Source organism: Suricata suricatta, chromosome 2, assembly GCF_006229205.1.
Source record: "Suricata suricatta isolate VVHF042 chromosome 2, meerkat_22Aug2017_6uvM2_HiC, whole genome shotgun sequence".
Taxonomy (NCBI): domain Eukaryota; kingdom Metazoa; phylum Chordata; class Mammalia; order Carnivora; family Herpestidae; genus Suricata; species Suricata suricatta.
The window spans coordinates 37,518,149-37,530,338 of record NC_043701.1 but is presented as its reverse complement, the minus strand read 5'-3'; the positions used below and the strand labels follow the sequence as shown (position 1 = coordinate 37,530,338).

Here is a 12,190-nt window from a genome sequence, read left to right as displayed (position 1 = left end):
GCTACAACGCAGTTTTGGGAAACCATTTAAATCTAGTATATACATCAACAATCTACACAAAACCTACCCTAGCATCTGTTGATCACATACAACCAGAGCCCTGAATTTCCAGTTGCCTAGTTAAGCAGATAATTGGTCTTTTCAGTTCATCACTTACTGATGTCCCTGTAAAAAGAGTCACAGTTGTGAATGGCCAGACTGCTTTCTGTAATTAAACCGCTCCTAAAGAACCCCAACCTCTTTTTATGGATTTGATTTTGAAGCCAGTCATTCAGGGGAAGGTAAAGAATGCAAGTTATTCTTTGAAAAGGTCTTCCTTTCTAGTCACTAAATGCTTAGGACTGCACCCCAGGAAAATCTTCCTAGATTTAATGAGTAGCTGGAACATGGCTAAGTGAACAACGTAATATGAAGTAGATTATAGACACTAGTTTCAACCAGGCCAGTGGTTTTCCCAATTGTTTCAACCTGCCGACTGCTCGGTAAGTGTCCCAGATGAAAGCTTTGCTGCACTATTTCCTCCCCACACGCTGTCCCCTGTCCACTCTCACGGGAGCATCCAGGGCCCAGAAGGCATGCTCAGGCTTCAGGCTGCTGCACCTTATCTGTGGTTTAAGAAAGACTTGACCTGCTGCCATCTGACAAATATATATTAGTGATGATACACAAATTTGATCTTGAATGCCAAAACCAATCAAAAAGTGGTAGCTGATCAACTTAAAACATATTCTAAGGACAACTAAAGACTCACTGAGGAAAAAAAAGGAGACCACACTGACTGATAAACAATGACTGATAGGAATAAAACAAGGAAAATTGACAGCATGTGTATCATATTATTTGGCCTCTACATTGTATGATGTGCTTTCCTTCTTATAGGCTCATAGACTTTTAACACAAAAAGTGATTTTAAAAAAACAACTAGTTCAATCCCCTCAAGCAAAAGCACATTTTCCCACAATAGCCATTTATTTTAATATATGGCTGGGGCCTACCTGCCTCCTGGACAGCCACGTGCTCCTGGAGCCTACCCTGCTGCTGGCCCCTTTGGCGCCCCTGCTGGACCACTGACTGTGCCTTATGACCTGCCTTTGCCTGGAGGAGTCATCCCTCGCATGCTGACAATTCTGGGCACAGTAAAGCCCAATGCAAACAGACCTGCTTTAGATTTCAAGAGAGGGAATGATGTTGCTTTCCACTCCAACCCACGCTTCAATGAGGACAACAAGAGAGTCATTGTTTGCAATACAAAGCTGGAGAATTTATGGGGAAAGGAAGAAAGACAATCGACTTTCCCATTTGAAAGTGGTAAACCATTCAAAATACAAGTGCTGGTGGAATCTGACCACTTCAAGGTTGCAGTCAATGACACTCACTTGTTGCAGTACAATCATCGGGTTAAAAATCTCCAGGAAATCAGCAAACTGGGAATTTCTGGTGACATAGATCTCACCAGTACTTCATACACAATGATATAATCTTAAAAGGGGAAGATTTAAAAAAAATGAAATTGAATATAAACCTTTACACATTTAAATCTCATGTTTACTGACTGAAAAATTTTATCTTTCTTTATTCGTCAATGTCCTTCTTGCAAATCATGCATTTAATAAACATTCTAAGAGTTAAAAAAAAAAGTCTCATTCATTTATGAGACATTTATTAAGCACAAATCGTTGACAGACGCTACACTGGGGGAAGCATATTTCCTTGCTTTTCTATTTCTTTCATGAGCAACACTTTTATTCAGTGTCCCAGATTCTAAAGTCCTCCCTGTCATCAGGTGACTGGCAGTAGTCCCTTCTGATTGTTTCAGATGCCTCCTTATTTGAACCACTGCCACTACTTTTGAGTTTATGACCCTCCTGACCCCTCCTCCTAATCATGGAAGCTCCCTGAGAGCCGCCTCTTTCCACCCACCCGGAGGAATTCTCCCCTCTGTCACTTGCTGCATCAATTTCTTTCCCTCTGCTGGATTATTCCTACTAACACACTCATATGTTCCCTCGACCCCACATCGCTGCCATTTTTCAGACGTCCCTACTTTCTTCCCTGTTTCTCTTGAGCCTATGTCACTTAGACTTTGGTCTCTACTTCCATCAAAGCAGCTCTTGCTAGGGCCTCTCCATGTGACATAGCTGATCACTCTCTCCTGGAAATTGTACTTCATTGGGTTTCTGAAATACAGTCCTTTCTTAATTCACCTTCTGCCTTATCAGCTGTACCTTTTCAGTCTACCTTGTCAGTTTTTCCTTTTCTGCCTGACCTCTAAATGTTAAAGGGCTGACCTCATGCTTCCCTTTGGCTATACTCACTCACTAGTTCACCTTATGTGGTTCAATATCTTTGATATGCACATATGTATACGTACACAAAAACATGGAAGTGCATATATACACATATGCCTGTATGTACATATAGTCATTCCAAACATCTTCCTCTGGATTTCAAATCCATAGATCTAACTGCCTGAGCGTCATCCAGTATGCATGTAAGTATCATATGCACTTAAACTTAACATGTCCCTAGCAGAAAGCCTGACTCTTCTTGGGGTGCCTGGGTGGCTCAGTCGGTTAAGCATCCGGCTTCGGCTCAGGTCATGATCTCACAGTCCATGGGTTCGAACCCCGTTTTGTGCTGTCAGCACAGAGCCTAGAGCCTGCTTCAGATTCTGTGTCTCCCTCTCTCTCTGCCCCTCCCCTGCTCACTTTCTGTCTCTCTCTCTCAAAATAAAATAAACACATTTTAAAAAAAATTTTTTTAAGCCTGACCCTTCACTTTCCACCCTGTTTCTCAGTCTTCCACACTGCAATTAATAGCAATCCCATCTTTTCCAGACTAAAACTGTTAAGGTATTATTGACTCTTCTTTTTCTGTTTGACCTACATCCAATCAGCAATCTTGTTCTCTTTCTTTTCAAAATATCGCCAGAATCCAACTACTTTTCACCATGTCTACGACCATCGCTCCAAACTACAATCATCTCTTTCTGGGCTATTGCAAGAGGCTCCGAACTCTTTTTCCCCCCCCAGTTTATTTCTTGCCCCTCCCTACTGAACATTCTAAACGTAACACCAGTGTGAATCTTGTGCCACACCAGATCAGTACAGTCCTCTGCCCCCAGGCACCAATGGTAACTAAGGCCCTACACAGTAGGACTCCCCAGTTTTTCCCTGAAGCTGTCTCCTTCCACCTACCCTCTTTAGCTCAACTCACAACAGTAAAGGCTGTTCTGCCATGCTTTGAGCAGGGCAAGACTGGTACTTCCGCAGCGACTTTGCAACTGATAGTCTCTGCCTCAGATATCTGCAGGGATCCCTCTCTCATTTCCTTCAAGTCTCTGGCCAAATGTCATCTTATTAAGAAAAGCTTCCCTGACAATTATATAAAAGACACCATCCCCAGGCTTCTAGGCACTTTTTATCCATTTTAGATCTTATTTTTAACCCTAACACTTACATTCATGAGCACACATACACACAAGGTTTCTGTTGTTGCTTACTTTTATGTCTCCTGCCTCATCCCTACATGCACACAGAATAGTGTGGGTTACACGTTGACCAGGACTTCGGTCAGCTGGGCTTACTGCTAAATCCTTAGGGACTAGAATGATGCCTGGTAAACAGCACTCAAAACTATGTGTTGTAGGAGTACTGAGAAGCAAGATCCAACAGAAACATAGAATATTGGCCTTTCTTGAGTTATAAAGAATGAGTTGGAGATTCCCAGAAATGAAATAGGCTACTCTAAGCCAAAGGAGAAATATGCAGTGGTCTTGGGCCATATTTAGTAATCTTGGTGGTCAGCTATTCATAAAGGACCCCTCCCCCACAAAACACACTAATCTCAGCATACATTGATTGTTCTCATGTCTACATTTTTTTGGCAATTGTGATCTATAACACAAAATCTAGCATTTACTTCAATATTATTTTTTCTGACTCTTCTTTTAATATAATCAATAATTATTTATTGTTCATCTACTACATGTTTGTCATAACAATCTCCCAGAATGTCTTCTCTCTAAAAACAATAAGGACCTTGGTTATCTGGCCTTACCAGATTGCTCTAGATAACCAAATTTGCCATGTAAGTATCTTTACTGTTACAAGCCATTTTTTTAGTTTAGCCAAAATAGGGGTCCAAATTATTTGGTAAAAAGCTATAATTAAAATGATATTAATAACACTTTATTAGCAAGTTAAATAAATTGCAAATGTAATGCAGAAGATACAAATAATTTCTCGGCCTGTTTTTTCTTTTTCTTTCTTTCTTTCTTTTTTTTTTTTTTGTTTATTTTTGAGAATGAGAAACACAAAGAGACAGAGTGTGAGCTGGGGAGGGGCAGAGAGAGGAAGACACAGAATCCAAAGCAGGCTTTAGCTCTGAGCTGTCAGAACAGAGACCAACATGGGGCTCGACCCCATAAACTATGAGATCATGACATGAGCCGAAGTCAGATGCTTAACCAACTAAGCCATCTAAGGGCTCCTCTTTTTTTTTATTATTATTAAAAAATATTTATTTATTCAGAGAGACGGGGGGGAGAGGCAGAGAGAGACGGAGACAGAGAATCCCAAGAAGGCTCTGTGCTGTCAGTGCAGAGCCTGATGCAGGGCCTGATCTCATAAACCACGAGATCATGAGCCTAAATCAAAAGTCAGACACTTCACTGACTGAGCTAGCCTGGTGTCCCTCAGCCTATTTTTTTCATAATAATTTTCATCTTAACAATTTTCTTAAGACTGTAAATTAAATCCCACCAGGGCAAAGATTATGTGTAGCTAAGAACACCTAGCACAGTTCTCACACGTAAAAAGCTCTAAAAACATGCCAATAATGATGAACCATGGCATAGAGCCCACGCATGTAAGCGTATCTTGTAGATGAAACATTTCCAGTTTAAATTGTTAATCTGTGAAAACTTCAAATTTTGACACACTGAAAATGTTATATATGGCTTTAACCACATTTGTTTTTTGTTTTTGTTTTCAGTCCGTCTCCAAAGTGAATAAAATGAGAATGTGAAGCTTTGGCAACTGTCAGCTCGGTGCAAAAGCTCACAAAGCCACTCCTCCATTCATATTCATATCCTACCATGGAGAAAGGATTTCGAGTTCTGGGAGCATCCTGAGTGGAAGCTGAAAAATAAATGCGATGGTTTTGAGAGTACTGCAAAAGCACTGAAGAGAAATTAAACAAAGGCTCTGAACCTTATTTGTGTTCTGTAACACTGCTTCAAGGCAACAGTTTTACTTTTAAATGTATGCCCTCATTTACTCAGGAAATTAAGAAATGAACTCCCCGTGTCAGTGTCCCTGCTACCAAAATAACGTAGCCATCGGCTGATTTACAATTGAGTCCTAATTGAACAGTTATGGTTTTAACTATATCAGCATATCTGCAGGTTCCTTAGATAAATATTCTGAGCACTTCCCGTAGATTTTATATGCAAAGAAAAGAGTAAGGAGAGTCTTAGAGCAAACAGGATTCTGTGGAATCTTTAGCACATCATTCTGCTTATTTTTCTTAGTCCTATCTTCATTTTTGACACACATTTTCAAAGACCTGCTATTTCAAATATAAATGTTTTCATTAACAACAAATAGGAGGTTTTAGAGAAATCAGAGAGTCTTATGTCTTTAGTAATGTGACAGATATTTTACTTTAACAATTATTTATATGGAAACAGACTTTAACTTCCTTCCTATCACCCTGGTTCTTTTTCCTTCTAGTGCCAATAATCTCGCTTAATCATTTTAATGAGTTCTTCCATTCACATGGCTGTATATTCAGGTAGATGCCTTCAGACCAGGAAAAAAAATGAATAATCAAGTAGCACATCCTCGCATGTGGAAGGGAGCAAATATGGATACTTCACTTTAGAGCTATGGAGAATTTATAATTCAACTCAGCATGCTTACCTCAAAGACTCTTATTGCTAATCACAATTTATAAAATTTTACAGCCGAAAGGTGACATACAGCTCTGGGCCAGACAACCCTTTTGCACAGAAGAAAACTGTGGTTTGTAGGCATCTAACAAGAGTTTTCAAGGTCATACAGCCAGCTGGGTCATACACCCCAGATACACTGAGACAAATCAGGTAACTGAAGCCCGTGTTAGTGCACAGCGTAGGCCGAGCGAGCATACAGGACAGAAACAGTTGCACACATAGGCCATATTTTGTCCAGAGAAAGAGCATTCTAGACTCAAGACTACATGAGTAGCCCAATTTCATCTGAAGACAAATTGGAGGGATGCCTTCAAAGATGACTGTTTAATGAGGCTATCAGAACTTAAAAAACCAAAAAGTCAAGATGTAGACCCAGGGGTTGAACCTGTCCCCAGGATGAGATGTGTCAGGTGCACCATCACTGCGGGTGGCAAGAGAGTGCTGCACCTGAGCAGACGAGGGTGACAATTAGGAAAGGGCTCTAGAAGTGAGTAGCACAGAAGGACGGAAGGATTGGCAGTGACTGCAGACAGTAAGAAAAAAATCAGAGAAGACCTTCAAATACGTGGGCCCCGGCACCACGGGAAAGAGAGAAAATGGTGTGCTGGTTTAACCATGTTGTGTTATGGGACTAAATTGTAAAGAGACTTCCATTTGCTGAACACGGTATTCATTAATATCTAATTCAGTAACACAGCTAATGTTATGAGATTGTTTGCCTAGAGAAATCCTGCTCTTGCCCTTTTCCTGAAGACATGTGTACCCCAAATGGACAAGTACATGTATTATCACCGAAGAATAAAATACACATCAAAACCACATGCTCCAGGGACATTTTCCTGCAGGGACGCAGCACATTTGAAAAACAGTTTGCTGAAGAGAAGAGGCCTCTTACTCTGGTGTCCCTCGGAAATGAAACCTGTGGAAAGGGAGGTAATAAATGGAGAACTTGTGGGATATTAAAGCCTCAAGATCATTCACTATAGCTGAGTAATTATCCTCCTAGCCAAGATGTCTCTTTGGCATGATCTGATAGTTTGTAACTCTGTACTTGGCAAGGAATGAATTCCGGCACCGAGTTGTAGTGAAGACTTAAACGAGAGAGAGGGAGCAAGAATCAAGTGATGAGTTTCTCTGTAAAGAACGAAAGAGGGAATAAACAAATGAACAAAAGGAGAAACAATTTATCTACTTGTGCAATTTTGGTAGGTCATGGATCCATTCTCACCAGGAAGAAACAGTGCCTTGCGTGGAGAAGGACAGACGTCAGCTAGGAAATGGTCTGTTTCGGTCCCCTGTAGCAAACCAGATCCAAATGCTCATGATGTGCCCCTCCCTGCCATGCTGCACTTCCCTCTGGGGCTTTGCAGTCTGGGAAGCCTGGAACTGGAGCTCACTTTTCTGAAGCCATTTCTGCTCACGTGTGGGAGAGCAACAGAGGCAAGTGTGTTCGATTCTCAGCCCCGCCTGTGTTGGGCAACACAGGTATTTAGTGAGATGGTGTGGGAAGAGGTACAGGGAAGGAGAATTCTACTTGCAGAGATGCTGAAATGTGATGTAGACCAGAAGTACATGAATAAAATACATTTCTATGGCTTTTTCGGTTAAGGTTTGATTTAGCTAATTTTTATATACACCATTTCTAATGAGATGTCCAAGCATGAATTTTCAGAGTGAACAATGTAATTATTTCCATTATTATTTTGAATCTATATTGTGTCATTTCTCCAAAGGGCTTCAGTACTTCATACGATACAGCAATTGTCCTCAGAAATATCCTCACGAGGATAGTACTAGTATTTCATAACAATGCAGCTAGTAAAATAAAAACAAGAAATATTTTATATAGGCAAATAACATGAATGCATTCATTCTCTCTATTTTTATAGCTTTTCAGTTCACATTGAAGGTATTTACATATAATTATGTTTATATATGATACTAACATAGAGGCAAATCACACATAAGTTGAAAATGACGCACACTTGACATTAAAAACATTTAAACAAACCTTAATAGAGATTAAGTTTTAAAGGGCAAATAAATGTAGGTTTAGACCTAGCATTGATATATTTATAGAAATTATTATGTATATCATATATTATATATTTTATAAATATATAACATGTTTATATATGTATACACCTACATACATATTTGTATGTAAAGAGAGAGTTTTAGGTGAAACAAGAGTGGCTACATGTGTACAGGATCACGGAACTGCATTTCAGAAATGACCTAGCCTAACTCCTTTAGATTACAAATTTATCTGCAAAAGCTTAGCTTTTATCTTACAGATGAGGAAATGGAAGCTTAGAGAATTCACTGTGTCTTATTTCTTCAGAACTTGCTCAAGCCTTTTTGGAAGGCAGAAAATAGTGACTGTGCTAAGTTATTGTAAAAAAAAATGCAGTTAACAAGAGGATGGGGTTCCATATAGCTTACACACACTGCCACTTTCATTCATTCAACACACTTTGACTGCATGACTTCTGCATTGTGCATTGTCCTAGGCAGGTACACAGGCTAGAGCAGTGGGCCAGACAGGATTCCTAACCTCATGAATCTCACAGTCTACTGAGGGATTCAGATAGATAGAGAGGTGGTGGGAGACCCCAAAATAAAGGTTCAGACAGGGGTACATAAATGATGGCAGACTGAGGTTGTGGGGTAAGCAAGTATCTGACTGCAGAAGGCCTGTGAGCCATGCTAGGTTTAACATTAGTCTTAAGAACAAGTGAGAATCGTGTAAGAAGTTTAAGGAAGTAATAAACATGAGCACATTGTATTTTAGAAAGATAACTTCTGATTTAAAGGGGGTGAGTCAAGGCAGTCAGACCAACGAGAAGGCCGCCATAGTATCTGAGGCAGAACACAATGTCTTGCACAAGGAAAGTAGGAGTCTCAACGGAGAAAAGTGGCCTTCTAGTTTGGAGGTAAAACTGAAAAAATTTTGTGATTAAGTGTGAAATGTGAGGGGGGTGAAGACTGAGAGAGGGTCCCCAGCTTCCTGTTTTGTTTTTGGAAGATAAACAGGAAGCCATCCATGCATTAAAAAAATAAAAACCATAAAACAAACAAAAAACACAGGAGGATATAGAGGAAGTATTGAGCATAGGCTATGCATCAATCCCAACTAACCCCTTCCTCATACAAACTCATATATACACCCCTGCTGGAAAGTGGGGAAATAAATATATTTTACAGCAAAGTAGCATAAGTCCTTATTATAACTTTGGCATTTTTATAGAGTTAAATCTTAGTTATGCAGATCTTACATTCAAGTTCAGTTTATCTGTAGCATATCTCAACAGATTAAACAAAATAGTCTGCTTTCATTCATTTTTTCTTTTAAAAAATCTGTTTAATTCCTTGTGTAGTCCACATCTTACCAAGAAAATTCTTTGAAAGACAGGGATGTAAAAGTTCCCTCAGGAAGGTCTTGACTTGGGATTCAACATACTTCCAGCTTTTCTTGACTCATGTATTCATAGCAAAACTTCATCACTTTTGTGGCAATTACTTTTTTAGAACTAGAGGTACACACATAATCAAATCTAAATACAAACTGCACTTTAAATGTAAATATTAATGACTCCTGGATTAATTTTTGAGTTACTCACCTCTGTTAGTTCTTATAATCAGAAGTTGACCATGCATATGCATTTGTAAAAGGCTTTAAGAATGATTTCTTAAATGTGTGACAAAAAGCACAAGCAACAAAAGTAAAAATAGACAAATGGGACTACATCAAACTTAAAAACTTATGCCTTGAAGGAGACAAACAAGAGAGTGAAAAGGCAACCTACAGAATGGGAGAAAATGTTTGCCCATCTGACAAGTGGCTATAGCTAGAATTAAAAACAAAATTTCCTGCTACTCAACAAAAACAAAATAATTCAATTTTAAAATGGGTGAAGGACTTGATTAAACATTTTCCCAAAGATTATACAAAAAGGGCCAAGTATGTAACCAAAAAATTCACTAATCACCAGAGAAATGCAAATCAAAAGAACAATGACATATAATTTCACACCCGTTAGGATGGCTACAATAAAAACAAATGAACACACAGAGAATAAATGTTGGCAAGGATGTGGAGAAACAGAACCTTCGTCTACTACTGGTCCAACTGTAAATGATGGCATTGCTAAAACAGGATGGAGGTTCCTCAAAAAATTAAAAATAGAACTACCATATGATCCAGCAATCCCCCTTCTGGGTAGACATCCAAAAATAACTGAAAACAGCATCTCAAACAGATATTTGTACATCCATGTTCATAGCAGCACTATTTACATCAGCCAAGAGGTGGAAGCTACTCAAATGTCCAGTGACAGATGAGTGGACAAATACAATGCGGTATGACCACATAGTGGAACATCATTCGTCCTTAAAAAGGAAATCCTGTCACATGCCACAACATGGATGAACCTTGAGGGAATTAAGCTAAGTGAAATAAGCCAGACACAAAAAGGCAAATACCATAGACCTCACTTACATGAGGTAGCTAACATAGTCACATTAATAGAAACAGAAGGTACAAGAGTGGTTAGTGGTCAGCAGGGGCTGGGAAGAAGCGGGGAGTAGGAAGGGGCTTTGTCATGGATATAGCATTTCAGATTTGCAAGATGAAAACGTTTTGGAGCTTTGTTTCACAATCATGTGCGTATACTGCTGAACTATATGCATAAAAATGATTCAGATTTTTTAAGTGGTCAATTTTAAGTTTCCTGATTTTTATCACATTAAAAGAAAAAAGACCACATGTTGTATGCTTCCATCATGTGAATGTCAGGAACAGGCAAATCTCTGGAGACAGAAAGTAGACTAATAGCTACCAGGGCTGGGGAGATTAGAGGAAACACGGAGTTTGGGGTTTTTTGCTGCCTAGTGGTTGACACATTTGTGTTTCCTCCTGTACAACCTCTCTTAACTGCCAGACAAAGACTCAGAAGCAATTCCACACCATTCAACACCCCCTTCAAACACTAATATAGAAAGTACTTCTTTCAGGTATCTCAATAATTATTCTCTTTGAGCCACTGCATTCAGCTCCCTAGGAATCCTAAGGCAACAAACTAGAATGCAGCATTAATAATGTTATGCTAGAAACAATGGCATGATGCCAGTTGATCTCAAGAATAAAAATATGAAATTCTCTTGCTTGGGAGTTAGTGTGCATCGCAGAAACAACTATACGGATCGCTCAGCTTGAATAAGATGTTTTGACATATTATCTCAACATCTAAAATTAAAACTCCATCTTCAATTTGCACTAAAAGCTTTGTGTTTCATCTAGGTTAAACTCAGATAAGAATTCAGTATGAAGATGATTAGGAGTAAGAATGCTTGCTTGTCTTCTTTTTTTCCCTCACATTTTGGGGGAAAAAAGTTCAGTAGTTTGTAAATATCTTGCAATAATATGATAACTATTTTGAAGACATATTATGATTACACTTTAATAACATTTTGAGCAGAAAAATAAAGTAGAAATTTCACGAAGAAGACAGTAGTCACTTCATCTCAACAGCCAATTCATAATGATTATAGTCAGTAGAACTTCAAATTGTATTTTCTAAATAGACTTGCTTATTTTAAGCTCTGTTGCCGTTCCTTATTTTCTGGTTATCTCAGAAGTTTAGGATAATAAATACCTCTTACTTTTAACAGAAGTGATTACGTGGGTCAGCCAGAAGGGGGGTTATGTGTATGACAATCTTGTGCCTATAAACTCAGAGACCACAGATGAGGGGACATGAAACAGTAGGTTTACACATCCCAGTCCTGGTGACAGAAATTGTCTTCAACCCTCTTCCTTGTATTAACCATTCTTTTTACTCCCCATGCAGTTTATGTTCAACTTGCCTTTATGTTTGATACAACCCCCTCTTTACCAGCCACAGGGATAGGTTTTGACCTTCATGTCCTAAGGATACCCAACAGAGGACTCACCATGCACCCCCTTCCCATCCAGGGCTCTGATAAGCCCCCTAGAAAGTACAAATACAGCAAGAACCACCAGGAGATCAGACCCAACAAAAACAACATCAGAGAAAACACCCATTGGGCAAAAAGAAGGGCTCCTGACTTTCCAAAAAGATGTGATTGTGAATGATACAAAGGCTTATTTTTTCCAAAGCAACAAATCCACGTAACACTATCTTTTGGTCAAACTGTTAGTCATCTTGGCAAATAAAAGAGATGTGTATCTTTAGTTTAGACTCGAATGTG

The 12,190-nt window shown here is 39.1% G+C and overlaps 1 protein-coding gene and 1 pseudogene across 2 annotated transcripts in view; one reads left to right on the top strand and one right to left on the bottom strand.

Annotated features, from left to right (window-relative positions):
• The window catches only part of IMMP2L (inner mitochondrial membrane peptidase subunit 2), an 848,590-nt gene that overhangs the window by 315,725 nt on the left and 520,675 nt on the right, over nt 1–12,190 (bottom strand). The window lies entirely within an intron of this gene.
• LOC115303940 lies at nt 981–1,486 on the top strand (annotated as a pseudogene).